Below are 19,351 nucleotides of genomic sequence, written 5' to 3'. Positions count from 1 at the left end.
TGCATAAAATATTTTAATTTGTGTTTTAAAGATGAACGAAGGGGATTGGAAGTTGGAACGACATGAGTGAGTAAATGATGACAGAATAATTCTAATTTTTCGTGAACAAATCCTTTATGTAAAGTGGGGGGGCACAAATTCTTTCTGAGGGGGCCATGCCCCCTCTTGCCCCCCGTAGCGCCGGGCCTGACTGGTCATATTCCTCCATTGACTTCCATTGAAAAATATTTGCAGATATCTCTAAATGAGTTTTGACTAGTCACAATTGTAATTAGAGATATCTCTAAATGAATTATTTAAATATGAATTTAATATATTTATGGATAGTCAGAACAAAGGTTTAAATGCTAAAACGGCTTGCCATACGCGCGCGTCTGCTTCAGTGAACAGAACCTGCAGGTAGTAAACAACATTCAGTTTGTGGAACAGATGATCATTCTGGAGCCGCGTGGGAATTATAAACAGCACTTAGCAGTGGAAATGAAACCGAAAGCGTACACATTATTTAAACAATCATATCGCATTTTAGAGTTATGATTACGGCGAGCATTAACCCTTTTGAGTACAGAGGTACACAAAAATGCACGTCAACATGATACATTTGATAGCGCCGACATCAGCGACGTCGAAGAAATAGTAAACCTGCCTAAACTGCTGAAAAGAGTCACGACTGTCCTGTGTAATGAAAAGACGGCCACCCTGTCACTCATCATGCCCAACATGAAGACAGACATCCATAAAAACCTCTCAGACAGATACACATCAGTTCAGGATTATCTTATAGAACTGTTGATTACCTGGAAATGTGGATTTTTTTTGCACCTTTAATTAAATTGTTCCTTAATTTTGTCTCTGTCGTTTCAATAATATTTTTAAAGAAGTTTTTAAATTGTTTTATTTTCCAGAGACAGGCCTGTTTAATTTATTTTCTTAAAGAAGGTTCAGTTTAACAAGTTGAAACAAAAGAAATGCATAAAAAATAGTTTACTTGGTAAAATTTGCATTTCAGTTAAATTTTTATTCCAAATATCGTGATACATATCGAATCGTGAACATTATATCGTGATACACATCGTATAGTGAGCTGAGTGTATCGTTACACCCCTAATATAAATATGTACATACAAGATGTATTTAAAATTCAGTTTGTCTTTATACTTGTGCAATTTTATATTTATATTTTTGTTTATTGTTATTTAGAGTTTATTGAAGATGGTTCATGTTGTTTCTTCAGAATTCAGCTGTTCTTTTTACAATTTTGACTTGTATTTTTTATGTCTACATATATAATATAGTAATATAGATATTTGTAAGAGGTTTCTTGCTATATCTTAAGTTGGTTTCTATATTCAGGACTAAGATGTGTCTTGTACTTTTTTTTTCCAAGTCTTTTGGAAAAATGAGAATGTGTGTGTGTGTAACACTTCTCTTCCTGGTGACAAATCACTCAGGTGGACACAGGGAACTGCGTTCTGTGTTGTTTATTCTGCAACAGAAATATATCCTCTGTCAACAGTATTCATTCAAACATGCATCACCTCTCTGCTGCTGGAGGCGGGGCTTTGCAGGTGAACAACCAATTACACACTGTTGCCACAGGAGGTCTCCCAACAACCATAAAATAAACAATCAGACGTTAAGGTGAAGGACAGTTAAACATTATTTTCACCCTGTTACATGTGCCATTTCAGATTCTCTTTAAATCTTCCTGTTTACAATGTGGGTGTATTGTGCCGTTTTATTATTTTTACATTGAAATTCTTAATTCCTGTGCACTACAAATCAATATTCGATTTAAGTATTATTTGTTTAACACTTGTGCAATCAATAACCGTTTGTCATTATTTATTTTGTCCTTTGTTTGATTATTTGCGTTATAGGATACGTGTGCTGTTTGGGTTTTATTCAAATGTTATATGCAGTGCCTACACTCTGTTTACAGTATAGCCTGCGTTTGCTGTTATATCAACTCAAATGTTTGTAATAACGTCCACAAAGGTGAGGTCTTAGATCAAGGTCTGACTAACTGGCCTGAGTGTATTTTGCTATGGGGGTGTTCTGTTCCTCAGGGTGGAGATTCTGCTTCGTAAACATTAAAACAGTCTTCAGCAGTTAAACGAGAACAATCAATACTTACACCAGAGTAAAACAGATTCATTGATCTGAAATGAGCAAGTTATGAATGCAGCTGTTTATCATCCATCCTCAGATCTCGTCAGCGTGCACACACTGATCAGGGGCCTTTCTGGTCTGCATCTACACGCAGTGACCAGCAGGTGAATCTGCATTTGAGGTAGACTTGTATAGCCTAGTGGACGTGCGTGTTGTTATGCTTTAAATGGCTCTGAAATCCTGATTTTATGTATTTTAATAATGTTACTGTGTGTATCATCATCATTTGTGTAACACTGTAAAACAATCATGAATATTTTACCGTAATGTGATGGTTGGGTTTAGGTTTTGGGGAGACGTTAATAAAATACAACAGGAAATTTAATGAATATTAATAATTCTTGTTAATTTCCGGCCACAACAGTGTCTGATCGAGCAAAAACCCTGCTTTATGACCAAAGCAAGACATATTTATTCACAGTGTTAATTCGGATGTCAGACCAGTGTTAAAACAAAACGATACAAGAACAGAGCATTTCAGACTGATGTTAAGCGTTTCAAAATAGCTGCATCAGCCTGTATTCAAACGCACTATCCCCGCATAGTCAGGAACCCGAACCGCTCCACTAAATCTCTTAAGGATTCGACTCTACAGCGTGGGGTGTAATACCTCAGTTTGCTCAACGGTTCTTTGCTGAAACTGTTCCAGTGTGATACATGAAAATGACCACTAGAGACGGGTTTGGAAACGTTTCGAAGCCTCCAAACATTTGCGTTGACTGTTTCAGTGTTTCATGAGGCCTCGCTTTGCCCTCCACACCAGAAGTGTGTTATCCTACATTATACAGTGACTTGCCAAACAAATGAACATGGAAGATTATTTTGAGCTTAAGTGATTTAATTATCTTGTTTGTGAAGACTGCTGGGTGATGCATGAGGAAAAATGACTTTGAATAATTGTTTAAGTAATTTGTGACGTATGTTAAAGTTTTCCCCCTAAAAGCACAAGCGTATAAGTCTATCTCTAAGAAAGACTAATAATCCTCCAGTGCTTTCTGACCTGCAGCGTCTTCAGTCTTCATCTCACAATGATAATGGATCATCAGCAGACTCTGCCTGTGGGCTTTTATACGGATGGACTCTACCACTGACACACATGCTCAACAACAATAATCAACTCAACCAACAACTACATCTCAAAATAACACACGTATTACTCACTCTCTAGGCCTGCATTTCATTACAGTACAGGGGTGTACTCAGTACTGCTAATCAATCAGTTAATCAATCAATAGATTATAAACCCCCTCCATCCTCCACCTCCCATAATGCACCACAGCACAGGTATAAAACACCCCTCCAGCTTGTGCTCTGGTTCCTCTACTGAAGGAAAGGTGTGTACAGGCAGTCTAATGTGGAGAAACAGGAAGAAGAGCTCAGCTGTGGATGTGCTCCAACAGCTCTCATCAGGTGTGTGTTTAATATGAAGCAGGACCAGGGCCGGAGCAAGCTGAACTGCCGCTCTAGGCAGAGGACGATCACGCCACCCTCAACCAACCCCAATGAGAAAACGAAAGTGCTGCCCACTTTATACTGCCACCCTAGGCGGCCGCCTAGGTCGCCTCTATGGACGCGCCGGCCCTGAGCAGGACAATGTGATGTGCAGCATAAAATACTTAGTGGTGGCAAAGCGAGGCTTCATGAAACACTGAAACAATCAAAGCAAATGAGTTGAAGTTTCAAAACCCCGCTCTACGGTGACACCTAGAGGTAATTTTTTAATGTTTTGCACTGAAACAGCTTCAGCAGGAACATTTTAGCAAATTGAGGTATTAAACCCCGCTTTGTAGAAGTATATATTCAAGAGATTTAGTGGAGCGGTTAAGGTTTCTGACTTCCATGCGGGGATAGTGGGTTCGAATCCAGGCTGATACGGCTGTTTTGATACAGGTGCTTTAATACCAGTTGCTAATGCTTTGCTCTTGTAACTTTTTGTTTCAGCATTGTTCTGATATCCGAATAAACACTTTGTGAATAAATATGTCTTGTTTTGGTATTAAAACAGGGTTGTTGCTAGATCAGACACAGTTGTGGCCAGGAGGTATCAAGAATTATTTATATTATTCATTAAATTTCCCATTTATTGTATTTTATTAACGTCTACCCAATCCCTAAACCCAACTATGACAGTGCTGTAAAAATATTCATTATTGTTTTAGTGTTAAAAAATGATGCTGTATTGATGGTGTAGCTGCAGCTGTAGTCTATTAAGACTACACCATAAAACAGAAACATGATTAAAATACATGAAACCATGATTTAGGAGTATTTGTACAAGTCGGGATTCAAACCCAAAAATTCAATGGAAGCATAGTAACAGCGTGCACACGCACAGTCCACTAGGCCATAAGAGACGAGTGTTGGATGTGACCCCGGCAGTTACATGGAGATTCACCAGGTCTTGAAACGCTTCTTAACAGATGCTTTGAATCACTTTAGTCACGTGACTTGGGTGTTTCGGATCATGCTTCGGTGCAGTGTTTCGAAACACGTGCGCTTCGGGATCTCGAAACTGTGTCGAAACGTCAGTTTCACGTCAGCCATCCCTAAAAATAATGAAATGTACAAAATACCATCCTGAAAGAAGAGGATCTGAATTTAATTTGAATTAAGGTGAAGATTGATGGGATGGTACAAATTCATTTAGTAAAACTGTATTTACCGATGACTTGTTTAGATGTAAGAACACAGGCGTGTTAGACAGTGTGCCGCAGAGAGCGGAGAGGCTCTGATTCACTGCTCTAACTCTAGCACATCATCATTTTGGCTGAGCTGGAATATTCAGCATTCAATTAATCTATGAACCAACACTGACAGTTCAGTCACTTGCCATTGTTGTGAATACTGCACTGAATAAATGTTGATAATTCACCCATTTCTTAACATTGGTATTTTAGTCATTTACTATTGTTGAAAATACTGACACTGAATTAACATGGATCAGTTACCCATTTCCTAACATTGAGAAAACAGTGAATGAGTGCTGGAAATTCAGTCTTTTGCCTTAAATACTGATATTAAATAAATGCTGATCATTTGGCCATTTCCCAACACTGAAAAAACTTACATTTAATTAACACTGATAATTTAGTCATTTGTCTTTGCTGAAATTACTCGCATTAAACTAAATTATACTAGTTTATTTATTCCCCAGTATTGTAAATACTCACACTTGATGATTACTTTTTTCCTTTTTAAAACTTCAAATGCAATTGCTTTATTGTATGCATGAGTAACCCACTCGCTGTCTCTGCGAGCTGGCTGCGGCCTCTAGCACCACCGCTGCTGCTACTCTGCGTTGTGTTGTGTTGTGGTAAACAGGAGATGCAGACAGAGAGGTTCTCCATCAGGGGGCTGTTCCAGAAAGCAGGTTATGTGACATACACGGGTAAGTTTGAGAGTAAGTAGGTGGATAACCTCAACTTTGGTTCCAAAATCGGAGGTAACTTCTGGGTATGTTAAGTAGCCATAGCAACTTACTCTCTGAAGATGAGCTGCTCCGGAGCAGGTTATGTTCAGAGAGTAAGTTGCTATGTTCCAGAGTTTGTCTGTTTTAGAGAGTTTACTGAGCATTGCGTGCTCTTTTCATGAGAATATTTATGGATGTGGACACACAGATAGCCTACAAGTTTTTTCGTTGTGAGAGGGTTATAAGTGCATAGTTTTTTTCATAACCAAATTCATAATGTTAATGTATTTAACAAACCTTTTTGAAATCAAATGTGACAAACCCCGGGTCTGCGCTTACCAAAAAACATTCAGTGCAGTGCAGCTCTTTGTATTCGCGTCAGGGCATTTTAGGCAACTGTACAATGTGGCAGTAGGACCACCTGTACAGTATGCCTGGCACTGAACTGTTTTTTACACTTTTGTACAGTTCCTTGGTCATAAATCACTGCGTATCATTACACAGATGATTCAGAGCACGGGAATAGCGTAGTGGACAGTGCGTAGATAAAGAACAACGGAGCGATCAACGGAGCGAGTTCGAATCTCACTTAGAGATCTTGTGTTTTTTCTCTTCTTCTGCACCCTCACATTTTTCTGTATAATATTATAAGTGGCAGCTTTGTCTTTTGTAGGAAAATATATCTTTAATTTAAGATGTAGGACGTCGTTCTTATATATACACATCCACGCACACACACCTACATTTTTTTATATAATATTTTTTTCAGGGTTTCTAAATGCTATTGTGTGCATTAATTGCAGCCGATTTTAAAGCTCCTTCAGTCACTAAAGGACACTGATAATATAAAATTTGTCCAAAGTATAAGTGTGCAGGTACAACTTAATTTTCTATCCTTAATCTTTTGGTGTTTCAACTATTAAACTCATTACTGCTTCCACTTACCAGCTCATCACACACCCCACCTCATCACTATGTTGAGGCTAAATGGCTGATTTTCAGGAAGTGTATAATACAAATAGTAAAAAAAAAAAAAACTATAAAGCAAATGTTGCTTAACACAATGTTTATTTTTTATTATATTTGTATTATAAAATAGAATCATTACTGGGCACTACATTGTTACTTGGAGGACAAAAGATACCCTTTTCTGCCTTATACGATGACACGTACCTGCAGCCTGACCCAGAGGAAATCTCAGTGACCCAAGCAGACAAAACAGATGGAAGAGTGCTAAAAAAATATAATTAGTCAAAAAACTATGTTTAATCAAATAGTTTGGTCTGTTCATTTCTTCATTTCCTGAAATAAAATGAATGATTTTGTACACTGCTTTATACACGCACCTTTCAACGTGTAACATATTTTTCATATACATTTCTCACCTTAAGTTGATGCTCATGTGACTTTATCTTTGAAGATGGACCTTATACAGCTACTTTAGAATTTAAATATGTAGATAAAAGATTTTGTGATCCAAGAGTAATATTCAAATATGGAAAAGTGCAGAAAATTCTTACACTGCTTGTTAGTTGAGGCAGAAGGAACTTCGTCTGCATGCAAAATAAAAAGAAGCTAAAGCTATCTGACAACAATCACTTACAACAGTGACAGAGTGTGTGGTTTAAGTCAAAAACTCAACCACTGAAAAGCCTTTATTAAAGGACACAGCAGTTAGACAGGCCTCTTTTTATTAGCTGCATGTCAGAAAGAATATTCTAGAGTGTTAAATAAAGAGCTCCAGTAATTAAATATTACCTTTTATGATAATGTTTCTGTGTTTAATGACTTTGGACAGAGTTCTAGCTCCAGAAAAATTACAATTTCTATAAGCCTTATTAGTCAACACACATATTGTGGCCTTAAGAAATTAATGGCAAGCCAAGAAAAATAAATGCATGAACTGTTACACAACATACTCAAAAGGATTTTAAAGAGTAGTTTAATTTATCATTACAATGGAGGGTGGCATGTGTAATTTAATGAACTAATACATTTTCTTATTATTTATTTTTTATTTTCTTATCTATTTCTTATTCTATATTTCTTTCCTTCGTTGAAGCAGATGTGTAATCTCTGTGTTTAAAACCTCCAGCTTCGCCTCTGTAAAGTGCGTTGCCCTTTTTTTCTCACCGTGACTTTCTATGGTGACTCGTGAATTCGGCGATCTACTGAAAATGCCTTCAGGTGTGTGCCGTGCACGCGCATTAACCCGCGGTTATCTTCAGGAGGTTGGTTTAACTAACTCTTATCCCCTGTTTTGGAACCAACATACTCGCGGTAAGCAGGTTTTGGGTAAATCAACCGAGAGTTTAGGTTTTAGCAGATGGTAAGTTAACCCAGCTTTCTGGAATACCCCCCAGGACTCCACCATTTATTCGACAGAAGGGCACCTATCAGTGTTGACAACACAAACTCAGTTAAATCTCAATACAATATCTCCAAAACATTCATTATTATAAACTACTGCTACTTATATTGCAACACAATGGCTTTGCATGAGGCGTACACTCCCTTAATCACTTAATTACAAAAAATAAAACAACCTTTTAGCTTTTTATATAACTCTGCATTTGCTCTTTAACAGTTTAGTACACAGAATATCTCAGTAAACAGAACTTTTGAGCATTAACAACACAGATGTATTTTAGATAAGGATCCTACTATCATGAGCACGTCTCACCTGTCAGTGTTGAGAACACAAACTGAGGAAAACATGGCGCACTACGCGTTTATCAACACTACGGTATGCCAAGAGGCTCAAACACCACAACAAATATCAAAATACCCAGACAAAACAGTGTCATAGCGACATCTAGTGGACAAAACAAACACTGCCCTACACATGCATATTAATGTTACATCAGATCTGAGCACAAATCAAGCTGTTTTTTTTAAATTGCAATAACAACACCTTACAACAAATACAGATACAAAACTGAAAGAAGTATGGTACAATCAATAGAAATGTTACTTTTTGAAAAAAGTGGAATGAAACAAATTTAGAACAAATATTATAAATGTAAAACAAATTAAAGGGAACAAGAGAGAAGAAGAAAAAAATAATTAAGGGCACATGACAAAGATACAACAAATTATTGCAGAATATTAAATAAAGCACATATTTTAGAAGTTTTAATAGCTCTCTTATTGTGAGAGTCTGTGATGTTTTTTAAATAAAGACCTAGTTCTCGTTTAAAATATAAACATTAGGCTTACAATGAGTATATTTGCATTTGTGTATAAAAAACTTTCCAATAAATAAAATGAGGTTTATGCAAAAAGTTGCACTAACGAATTATTTTCCTTTAATATAAAGCCCCAAAATAACATGTCGATAGCTTAAAGAAAAATCACCACAAACCTTTTGGACGATTAGAGAGTTTACATCAGACCAAAACGATTTAACAGTGGGACACTCCCAAAACAAGCGAGCAACAGATTCAGAAGAGGCTTCACAGAAAGAGCAAGAGATGTCAATGTCATCTCTGAATTTCTGTAAAAACTGTTTAACGGGATAAAACCTGTGAATAATTTTAAAAGATATTTCTTTAATTTTATTTGTTAAAAACATTTCTGGGGGAGCGACCAGACATACGACCATTTAATCTCATCAGAGATTGTTTCAATAAGAAATAGAAGAAGGATTTGAGATGATCTAAAAATAAAGATCTGATTTTATGATTGGATTTTTCAGTGGAGAAACAAATAGAACCAACAACAGTAGAATCAGGACTAAGGGAACAAGCAGAAATCAAGGAATTATTATTAATATTTTAAAAAGCATACAGATTTCAGAGGAGATGATGGCCTTATAATCGATATTAAATTATTTTTTAGATTTGGCAAGACTATATCTTGCAGTAAAAACAGAGTAAGTAAATAAATTACCATTAATAACTGCTTTACTAATATCACACCGTTACCGAACCAATTATTAAAGAATATAGATTTCCTCTTATATAAAATATTACAATTGTTCCAAATTAAAAAATTGTGTGGCGAGAAATTGTGCTTATAAATAAGTTTCCAAGCCTGAAGCATTTGCTGATGAACATTGGACAGTTTGATAGGAAGCTTGTTAATTGAGAAATTACACATTAATAAAAAGTCAATACCTCTTAATTGAGACAAAATATAATTAGGAATTACATTACAAATAGAAGACTGATTGTGGAGAAAGCGTTTAAGCCGATTTATTTATAAGCTGTTATTAAGTGAATCAAAATCTATGAAGTTTAAGCCGCCCGTATTATAAAATAACTGCTTTTCTAACATGTAAACAGCATTACATCAATCAATTTACAGGTCGGTTTATCTACAAATAAAGAATGAGCCGCATAGGATAACCTAGAGATGCCTTCAGCTTTTGTAAGTAAAGTCCTACCTTTTAAAGCTGTTTATTGTTTTGTATTGCCTTTCTAATGCACAGCCCTGGCTCGAGAAGAAGGGGCTCACAGACCGGTCTGTGTGAGTGTGTGCGCACGCGCGCGCGCGGCCAGCACAGTATCGCGAGAGCTGTTCAAATAGACGCACTACCGGCAGATTTGAGTTCGCTCTCGCGCTACTTTGAGCCTTACACCGAATATTCAAACCTTCACGCGCGGGATTTGAAGTAAACCGGTTAAGATGACTGAATAATTAGCCATGGAACTTCCGAGAGAAGACAGTGGAAACCTGAGGAATTTCAAGTTGGACCTTCAGTGTTTGTAATGGAGTCATACACGGTATGTGTGTTTTATTTTAAAGGATATTTGCAAGTGTTTACACTGTGTTTCATATGCGTTTTCTGCCTCAAATACAGCGTATAGCTTACAGCACACAGGTAAATGTTTGTTGTAGTGGAGTTGAACTGTCCTGGATATCATTATGAACATAACTCGTCAACTCGCAGATTCAGCCAAGTTCACTTCTCTAATGACCTGCTCTAATGGCTGCTGATATGGAGATATAGAGGTGAGCTGTTCCTCCACAGTCCTAAAATTACTCAAAATAACATTGAGCTAAAGCTGGTTTTATACTCACACATTCATTCAGTGACAGCTTGTGACACACTCCCTATATTGTTCACCACGGCGTTTAATATTGAATATGAATATTGTGTCTCTGCAAGTGTGACTTGAAGACAAATAGAGTAAAGTTGGATTTATATTCGCACATTTGGACTTCCCCCTTAATAATATATAACTTCATGAAAGTATTATTCACAAACTGTAAATAGCGAAGTCATATTAGCAGCCAATGACTATCAAAGTACAACATTGTTCAGTCAAATAAACAGTGTTAATGTTGTTTTCAAGTCACACCTGCATGCTAATTCCAATTGAATATTCAAAGTAACATGGTAAACAATATAGAGACTTCTAAATGAGCGAATGTGCAAATATAAAACCAACTTTACCTCTATTGAAGACAACATTAACTCTGTTTTTTTGACTGAACAGTGCTGTACCCTGATCGTCATTGGCTGATCTTGATTTCGCTATTTAGAGTTTGTAAAAATACTTTTATGGCATAATATTATTAAGCAGAAAGTCCGAATGTGCCAATATAAAACCAACTTCACCTCTATCAAAATCACCGTCAGTTTGAGTCATTATAGCGGGTAATACTGAAACTATTTAAATATGTTTAGATTAGATTCAACTTTATTGTCATTACACATGAACAAGTACAATGCAACGAAATGCAGTTTAGGTGTAACCAGCAGTGCAATAGCAGCAGGATACAGGAATAAGTTATAAAGTGCAGTTATAGAAAACTATGGTGATATTTACAGATGGATGTACTATCAACATTATATACAAGTTGGATAATCTATGAACAGATTTACAATATATGAATATATGTGCAGGGATAGATGAACATGATTACAAGTGTATATGTTACAATATCTGAATATATGTACAGGTTGCTATTAATATTCAGTAGTATGCAGATAAATAAGCATGATTACAAGTGTATATGTATAGTGGGTGTCTACATAATTACAAATGCCCATATGCAGTGGGTATGTACAGTTCAATAAGTAAACAGTTCAATGTGGTGCAGTGAATGTGCAAATTTTAAACGTGCAAATGTTAAACAGTGCAGTTACTGCGAGGAGTTTAAGTTAGAGGAGAGTGGGGGGTGTATTGGGGGGGCAAAAGAGTCAGTGTGGGGCAGAGTTCAGGAGGGAGACAGCTCTGGGGAAAAAGCTGTTCCTCAGTCTGCTGAGTCTGATGTGTCTGCTTTCTTCACTATCAGGAGATCGGGAGTGTTATTTTAATGAAAGCTTGATAACAGAGTGAATTACACATGATGTCATCCCAAATTAATTATGCTGTGTACATTTAAGAATCACTGATTTTTGCCTAATGTTGACTTACTGGTTCTGTCATTTCAGTTATAAGTACAAGGCACATGAACATTTTCACAGCAATCTAAGTTAAATCCTAAATCTTAGATTTAATCCAGACTGAATGTGAATTTATGTGGGCAAATGAAATGAAATACACCTAGGGTTAAATGTTTCAATTTGTGTATTATACACAGCATGTGTGAACTCTAAATGTGGACTGTTTCAAACTGAACTCGTGTTATTTTTGTTGTCGGTGTGTTGGTGTGAAACATTTTTTTTGCATTTTTTTTTACATGAAAATGAAATAATGATTAATATTTAGCATTGCATCTATTGTCAATTTACCAGTAGTTTGTTTGCTCTTGCAGAACTGGGCTGGACCTTCTGTACTTCATAAAGGAGACGACATTAACCTCCAAGTTTAAGAGGTAAAATCTTCAAGGTTTTTTGTTTGATATTGATTATGATTGTTTAATTATTTATTATGATTATTGATGCCTGTATTTTCACTGAGTGTGTTTACATGGACACCTTTTGAATCAGTTAATTTTGTTAACTTGTACTCAAACTAAATAGAGTTACTGTGTTGATGTGGGTGCCTTGCTGTTCTCCATTGTAGTTTAAGCATTAATGTGTTTGAATGCTCAGAATAAAATAAGAGTCTATGCGGTAGATCCTGTTTTGTTTCCTAGCCGCTGCTGTAAACTGTTAAATAAACAAAGCAGTTATTTATTTCTGCAATATCTGAAAGTTCTTTATTTTGCTGATGTATGTTTAAAGTGATGAGGAAATAACTGGTCCACTGCTGAATCTCTTTCAGCCTCCTGATGATGAGGAAGACGTGTTCAAGGTGGGCATCCAGGCCTTCCCAGAGGATGTCGTGAACATGGCTGTGATTCTGGAGGAGGGCACTATGATTTTTGGATCTCAAAGGTTTGCCAAATGCTTTTGCGTCATATTTTAAATGTTTTGCTTTGACCACAAACTATTTCAATGACTTAAGATGCACCTTTGATGCAGCTAGTTTTTATCAAGATTTAGTTCACCTGCATTTCAAAGACTTTTTTGATACTTTTTGTGATGTGATCTTCTTTATCGCTCCTCAACAGAGCGATCCAGGCTCATGTGTTTTGAAAATCGTAATTGCATATTAAAATATTGTAATCCATTAGAGCAGTGGTCACCAAACTTGTTCCTGGAGGGCCGGTGTCATGCAGATTTTAGCTCCAACTCTAATCAAACACAGCTGAACAAGCTAATCAAGGTCTTACTTGGTATACTTGAAACATCCAGGCAGGCGTGTTGAGGCGAGTTGGAGCTAAACCCTGCAGGGACACCGGCCCTCCAGGACTGAGATTGGTGACCCCTGCATTAGAATGTTTGAAGAATGTTCAGAAAGTAAGCTAAAACTGAACAAACCTTTCATTTAGCAAAAAGATATGTGGAACGTTTGGCAAAACACTGTCATTACTCAAAGGGAATAACAGTAAAGTTACACACACTACAAATAATATTTCATTTCCTTAATTAATTTTTCTTTACTCCACATATACAGCTTAGTTTATTTTTGTGTGGGTTATTCATTTTTACTTATTTAAAAAAGTTCCACTAACAATAAAACATAAAAAACTGCATCCAACAAGTTCAGCTTTTTCACAATTCTTCTTCACAAATTAGCTGAACTTGTCTAAATACTGTGGGTAAAACAAACAAGTTAACTAAGTTTTATAAGTCAAGTCAAAAGATTTTGTTGCGGTGTAAAGTTATAAACTTTAGTTTTCAATGTAGTTTTTCAGCCCAGTGGTCTCTGATTGAAAGGAGGCAACATTCACTGGAGTAAAGTCATACTGTACTTGAAGCAGGACTGAACTGGTGTTGTTTCAGTGTTTAAATATTGTTTTAATTATAGTTGAACAAATGCTGATTTTGTGACCGTTTTAATCTATTTAGCATCATTGCATTAACATTTCAAGATGAAAACTGGCTAAATATCAACTGAATATTTCAACATTAATTGTATGATAGTGTGGTTGATGTTTTAACACTTATTCAATGTTGGTCTCAGTGTAAAGATTTAATTGTAGTTGAATAAATGCTGATTTTGTGTTTTTCATCTATTTGATCTGTTTGTATTAACTTTATTTCAGGATGCAAACCTGGCTAAAAACTGATGATGATATTTAACTTTGTTTCAGTAATAGTTTAGTTGATGTTTTAACATTTATTTAATGTTGATTTATCTTGGGTCTGCTATCTGAGGAAATTAAATGTGTGGTGTTGGCTCACGCTCACCAGCAGGGGGCAGTAATGTGATGTAAAGCTGTGTGCTTACTGCAGTTGAAGATTACATGAAGCAGAAGAAGGTTTGAGAATGCAGTTCACCAAAAAAGACCAACTAAGCAGAAGCAGAAGGTGTTTTCTGCAGGCTTCCAGCATCTGCTCCGGCTCTTCCTGAAGCAGCTGATCTAGACTGAAATGAGCAGATTGAAACACTACAGTAACGCAGCACAGTCAACACCTGACATCTTTTGGCAGTTTTATTTCAGTTCATCTGTATTTCTGTAGCGCTTTTACAGTGTCAAACACAGAGGGTGGTTTGATAGCAGCTCTTACGTCAGGAGAGTGTGTTATGGTGGTGTTTGTGTGTGAAGGGTTGTCTAATGCAGTGGTTCCCAACCTAGGGTCCGCGCCCCCCTAAGGGGGGCGCCAGAGTTCACAAGGGGGGGCGCGGTAGAGGATAAGTGTTGAGGTAGAAAAAGGCATAAAAATGCTCCACTATTTTATAGGGCTGTACAATTAATCGAAAATCCGGTTTCGATTTCAAACGATTATTAAAAAAGCATTAATCGAGATAAAGTTTATTGCATCATAAACCGCCCCCTTTTCAGTTGTTCACGTTTGTTGCTTCTAAAAGCGCGAAAGACCGCGTGCTTATTTGTGTGTGCAGCAAGCACCCGCAGTCAGAAGCATGCAGCCGGTCAGCATTCACTCTCATTCGCACACTGAGACGAGCAGAGGAGCGCAGACATCTAAAGTCATCTTAACGTGAGCGCTTTAATGGTCAAATAGGTGTCAAAACGCGGTGTTTAGTGATTATTAACATTAACCCTCATTTGTGTAATAAACAAACGAGTTGAGGATCAAAAGACATGTGAAAGAGAAACCAAAGAGACAGCAAGAAATATTCCTGCTACCGCCTGTTTTTATCATTAATCAAACAATGACAAAAAATCCCTCACTAGTCTTGACTGATGGACTGCTGTAGCTAAAGTGTTTTTCTTACAGTGAAGATGCTTAAAGCACAGTTTGTTTAATATTTTTATTCTATTGTATTTATTTCTCTTTCCTTTGCAGGGTGGAAAATAACTGTATTTATACACTTGAAGTCAGAATTATTAGCCTTCCTGAATATTAGCAACCATTTTCCTCCCCAATTTCTGTTTCATGGAAAGAAGATTTTTTTTTTACTTATTTCTGAACATATTAGTTTTGATATCTCGTTTCTAATTACTTATTTCTTTTATCTCTGCTATGATGACAGCACATAATATTTTACTAGATATTTCTCAAAATACAAGCATTCAGATTAAAGTGCAGTTCAAAAGCTTAATTAGGGTAATAAGGCAAGTCATTGTATGACAGTAGTTTATTCTGCAGACAATCAAAAATATATATTGCATAAGGGGGCTAATAATATTGACCTTAAATTGGTTTCAAAATATTTAAACCTGTTATTATTCTAGCTAAAATAAAACAAATAAGCCTAGAAGAAAAATATTATAGGAAATACTGTTAAAATTCCTTGTTCTGTTAAACATAATTTTGGGAAATATTTCTAAAAAAAAAAATTCTCAGGAGCGCTAATAATTTTGACTTTAACTGATAATCGTTTTGAATAATCGTGATTAAAATTATGACCAAAATAATCGTTATTATGATTTTCCCAAAATCAAGCAGCCCTACTATTATATATGTATTTTCAAGTACTAAAAAAATCAAAATCAAAACATGCTTAAAATTCCAACATAATAGTAAAAATAATTAAAATAAATAACTTTAAATAATTATTTAAATTTTGCTCACGCAATGTGCTTGTCCAACGCGTCGTAAAGACAAAATCTAAACAAAAATGGCAGAGAAACGTAAATGCAGTGGTTCTTCAGAGACAAAGAAAAAGATAAGACAAAGATTAGTTTTATTGAAGGCCAAGACAAGTTAAAAGTGATTAATTTATATTTTCTATACATATTATATATTAATATTACACAAACACACACATACAGTATATATGTGTATATATATATATATATATATATATATATATATATATATATATATATATATATATATAGTACATATGTGTGTGCGTGCGTGTGTATTTATATGGTGAGGGGGCTCCAATGTTTGTATATGTTCATGGGGGGGGCCCCAAAGAAAAAGGTTGGGAACCACTGGTCTAATGTGTTGATCTGTACTGAGTGTGTGTTTCCCTTTCAGGATCAACAGCAGAGGGAACTACCAAGCAGCAACAGACCGCAGCCATTCTCTGATCATCACACAGCAGATCTCAGGACAGCAGGAAAGGTGTGTTTTCTTCAGGTGAGATGTGTGTTGGTGTCTGTCTGATCAGTGTTCTGCAGGTCAGCAGGTGGCGCTGTGCAGCCCTCAGGAATAATTCCCCATAGAGATGACGTTGGTTTAATATTCGCACATTGGTTCATTTAGCTGTCTCTATATCGTTTACCATGTTACTTTGAATATTCGATTGAAATTAGCATGCAAGTATGACTTGTAAACAACATCAACACTATCTAATATACTGTGAACTATGCTGTACTTTATTAGTAATTTGCTGCTAATATGATTTCACCATTTAGAATTAGCAAATAATACATTTCTGACATTATCATAGTAAGGAGGATGTCTGAATATCCCAATATAAAACCAACTTTACCTCTATTAATCCTCCATCTGCTCTGAATGCAGGAGTCAGCTCAGATTAATATCACACAGAGGAGTCCTGATCAGCCAATCACAATCAAAGCACAGCACTGCTGACCGTCAGATAACAGGACTAGTGCTGGTTTGATTTTGTGATTTGCCTTCTGCAAGCTTAACACAGTTATACTATCATTAAAACACACACACACTCTCACACACACACACTCTCCCACACACACTCTGATATTGTGTGAAAAAATGCAGTTCTACCATTTAATTACAGCAGTAAGAAGAGTGTGTTGCTTAAACCTCAGGCTGCTTTCACACCTGCACTTTTGTTTGGGAACGTGTCTCGTTTGCCCAGTTAGCGCGGTTCGTTTGGCATATGTGAACAGGGCAATTACGCTCTGTTCCGCGCCAAAGTAATCGCTCCGAGATCACTTAAATGAGGTGGTCTCGGCTCGATTGAAACGAACCCTGCAGCGGATCGATTACAGTGAGAAAGCGATCCGATCCGAGCGCGGTTATATCACAGTGTTTATGGATATGTAATAGGCTTACGGCTATATGAAGAGAGAATTATGAGTAGGGCGGGAAATTCTGCGAGTCTCCGGATGCCCGCAAACGAGTGATGATCTCCCGGTAATCTCGCGTCTCCCTCCCGGTCCTCAAATAGGCATCGTTGCGCACCCTTTTCTCCCCTCCCCACCGCATCTCTCCTCAGACACATCGCACGCACCCTGTCAATCACCACCAAACCACCACCTCTCCTGACAGCTGAGCGGGACGCTGCAAAATAAACCCTGACACTCTGACCAATGTGAGGAGAGTTTACTCACACGTGACTTGTTTTAGCTCTTTTGGTCCGATTAGAAACTTTGCAGTGTGAAAGCGAACCGCTCCAAGAGCAAAGAGCAACAATACAACAATTATAATCTCTGTTTCAGAACAACTGAATCCATTCACAGGTGTGAAAGCAGCCTTAGTTATATGTTCAGTTTCCACATGGAGTGTCTATTTTAACATTAGCATCTGACTATTCTGGGATATGACATCTTTGGTCTTATCAATTATTATTTAATCCAGGAATGTTGTTTTGATGAAGCACATAGTGTTTGTGTGTTTGACTGAACTGTAGCATTAAACCTTTTATACTTTATATTTTAATAATGGCTTTTAACATTTATTAAAAATAATAGGGATGTAAAGGTATTGTAAATACCGTCATACCGCAATATTAAATTTTTTCGATATTACCGAAGTCGCATGACTCGGTAAAACTATAGGTCTTCTGAGAAAATTTGCTCAGGCGAATGAAGCGAACGGGAGGTAGCTGAAACTTCATTTCCCATCAGCCCCGGCGTGGCCATAATCCTTTGCGGTCTGTTGTCGCTACAGATCCAGTAATGCGGAAATGGAGTGTGCTGCTAGTAGCGGAGATGAAAAAAGATGGAAATGATCGAACCTAAAGCGGGTGTTGTCGCCGCGCGCGTGCTGAATAGCGGTGCTGTCGCGCGCGTTCTGATCAGCTGTGTTGTGGCGCGCGTATTGTAAAGCGCCGAGGGGGGGTTGAGCGCGCATACTCAAGAGAGGTGTTATCGAGCGCCTACTGAAGGGCTGGACTGGACGGAGGTTGTGTCGCGTCGCGGGGGCACTTTTGATCGTTTTGGAAGGGCATTTTCTATCCAAGACTAAAAAGGGCATGTACACTGCACAGGTTGAGCCCTATGTGTGCACGTGCCTGCAAGTTGGGGAATACGACTAAAAACAGTCATGGGGACTGCAGAAACACAGCACACTGTTCAGATTGATGCAGACATTGACTTGTACCGCAAAGAGATCTCTATCTCACTCATGGTTTGTCCTCTCAAGTGGGGGAAAGACAATGCACAACGTTACCCACTGCTGTCAACATGGGCCAAGTCATATCTCTGTCCCAGAATCCTCAGTCCCAAATGAGAGGGTTTTTTTCTGTTGCAGGGGACATTGTAAATACCCAGAGATACCAGCTTTTACCAGATTATAGTTATATGATAATTTTCCTTTAAACCCATCTCTATCTAAGTGAGTGAGTGATTAAATGTTGAATGTGATGAGTTTTCAACAATACTAAATTGAAACTTTATTTTTTTACATGGTTTAATAATTTTTTGTTATTAAAATTGAAGTTCCTGTTTCAAAGCTAACAGATAGATGGCTAATTTGTATGTCATTGACACTTTTGGCACTTTTTTGGAGTATTTTCAAAATTTTTTTTTTTTCCTGTAAATGATTCAATAAATACCGTACTGTGACATTCATACCGAGGTATTACCGTACCGTGAAATTCTGATACCGTTACATCCCTAAAAAATAACATTCGACAAGAGAGAGAGAACGAGGGCTGTGTTTAGCTCATAATTCATATGATGTTTTTTGGCAGTGTATAGAGATATTATAGGTGGGCATAAATATTTTTTTAAATCTAGATTAATCTCAATGTACTTGAA

At 37.0% G+C, this 19,351-nt stretch overlaps 1 protein-coding gene across 5 annotated transcripts in view; it reads left to right on the top strand.

Annotated features, from left to right (window-relative positions):
* The first annotated feature begins 10,159 nt into the window (after positions 1 to 10,159).
* plcb1l (phospholipase C beta 1-like) overlaps positions 10,160 to 19,351 on the top strand; it is a 152,906-nt gene continuing 143,714 nt past the window's right edge. For 3 of the 5 annotated variants that reach the window (XR_012396242.1, XM_073933862.1, XM_073933863.1), the window contains exons 1-4: positions 10,160 to 10,308; positions 12,290 to 12,349; positions 12,742 to 12,854; positions 16,419 to 16,520. The gene's annotated coding sequence lies outside the window, so the exon portion shown is untranslated. Of the gene's footprint in view, positions 10,309 to 10,475; positions 10,538 to 12,269; positions 12,350 to 12,741; positions 12,855 to 16,418; positions 16,521 to 19,351 lie in introns of all 5 variants that reach the window. The other 2 variants (XR_012396244.1, XR_012396243.1) reach the window with 2 other exon arrangements.

This window comes from Danio rerio, chromosome 20, assembly GCF_049306965.1.
Source record: "Danio rerio strain Tuebingen ecotype United States chromosome 20, GRCz12tu, whole genome shotgun sequence".
NCBI classification, from domain to species: Eukaryota; Metazoa; Chordata; class Actinopteri; order Cypriniformes; family Danionidae; genus Danio; species Danio rerio.
Note: the sequence above shows the minus strand (reverse complement) of the source record. Positions and strands in the feature narration are given on the sequence as shown.